We start from the raw sequence: 1,782 nt of genomic DNA on the forward strand, positions 1-1,782 counted from the left end.
TTACGTCATGTGCTGAGGTATGCGGTGGGACCACAACCAACAAAATATGAGCTTCTAAGTCGATGCAATAGGTAGGTAAGAAGTAGTTCTACTCAAGTTTTAGGTATCGAAAATTAAACTGTAGGCCGGTTTTGGTGCCTTGCATTTGACCGAGGACCTTATGATTTCGCATGAACCGAGGTCTGGCACCCACATTACACGAGAAAATGCGAAAAGTGATAATATGTAGTAAAAAACTGAGAAAACCTCACGATTTCGTCTTTTTCTTTCGTAATGACGTAATGACATCTCGTCACATTGATCTCTTTTTTTCCGGAAAGCTTTACATTTATCATCTGAAAACTTCTTTCGCCTGCTGATGTATGTGATGACTCCACAAGAAACAAAATAGAAACTTCTAAGTTGATGTAATAGGCAAGTAAGACATATTATAAGTCTAGTTTTAGTAATAGAAAATTCAGTTATTGGTCGGTTTTGGTGTTTTGCAGTTGATAGAGTACCTTGGAACATATCTGTCTATCTACCACCCCCCCTCGTAAGATGACAGCCTACGTACACCACCCCCCTTCGTAAGATGCCTGTCTACCTACTTCCCCCTCAGATGTCTCTTTACTTATCCCCTCAACCGGAAAACGTGTTTTCAAACCCGCCATCAGAAGATGACTTTCTTCGTACACACCCTTGGAAGATACCTGTCTACCTACCTCCCCCCCCCCCCCAGAAGATGTCTGCCCATCTACCTAGGTACCGCCATTTAGAAGGTGTCTGCCTACCTACCCCCACTTCGAAAGATGTTTAACTGCCTACCCCACCTCTGAAGATCTCTGTCAAACCCTCCCCCATCCCTGGAGGATGTCTGTGTACATACCCCCCTTTTGGAAGTCATTTGACAACCGAAAAAACCGCTTTGGAAGATGTATGACTTCCTATCACTACCCTCGTAAGGTGTATGTCTACCTAGGACCCCTCTGGAAGATGTCTGTCTAACTAACGAACCTCGGTATATGCCAGTCTCACCCCCTCAGAATATGTCTGTCTACGTACCCCACATGGAAGATGTCTGTCTACCTGCCCCCCCCCCATAAGATGTTTGTCTATCTACCCCTCCTTGGAACATGTCTGTCTAACAACCACCCCCCCCCCCCCCAGTTGTCTGTCTACCTACCCCCTTGAAGATGTCTGTCTACCTACCCCCCACAAAATGTCTGTGTACCCATCTTACCCTGAGAAAATGATAGTCTACCTACCCCTGTATGTAAGATGTCTCACTACCTACCCCCCTCCCCCCCTTCGGGAAATGTCTGTCTATCTACCCAATCCACTCTTGAAAGATGCTTATCTAACCACCTTGGAAGATGCCTTTCTACCCCAGCTCAGAAGATGTCGGCCAACATACCGTCCTCTCAGAAAATGTATATCTATCACCCTTGGAAGATGTATGTCTGTCTACCCCCTCAAAGAATATATGTCTATCTGCCCAACTCGGAAAATGTCTGTCAACATGCCCCCTTCGGAAAATGTCTAACATCACCAAGCTCAGTAGATGTGTGTCTATCTGTCCCGCCCCCTCGGAAAATGTCTATTTCCAGCCCCCCTCGGAAGAAGTATGTTTACCAACCCTCCATCAGGAGAAGTCTGTCAAACTACGCCCCAGGAAGGTCTCTCTCTACCTACCCCCCTCCCCCCCATCGAATGTATCTGTCCACTCAACCCATCCTTGGAAGATGATTGGCTACCTACCCCATGGAAGATGTCAGGCAACCTGCCCCCTCACTTAGGAAG

The sequence above is a fragment of the Schistocerca gregaria genome, unplaced genomic scaffold (genome assembly GCF_023897955.1).
Source record: "Schistocerca gregaria isolate iqSchGreg1 unplaced genomic scaffold, iqSchGreg1.2 ptg000097l, whole genome shotgun sequence".
In the NCBI taxonomy this organism is placed as follows: Eukaryota; Metazoa; Arthropoda; class Insecta; order Orthoptera; family Acrididae; genus Schistocerca; species Schistocerca gregaria.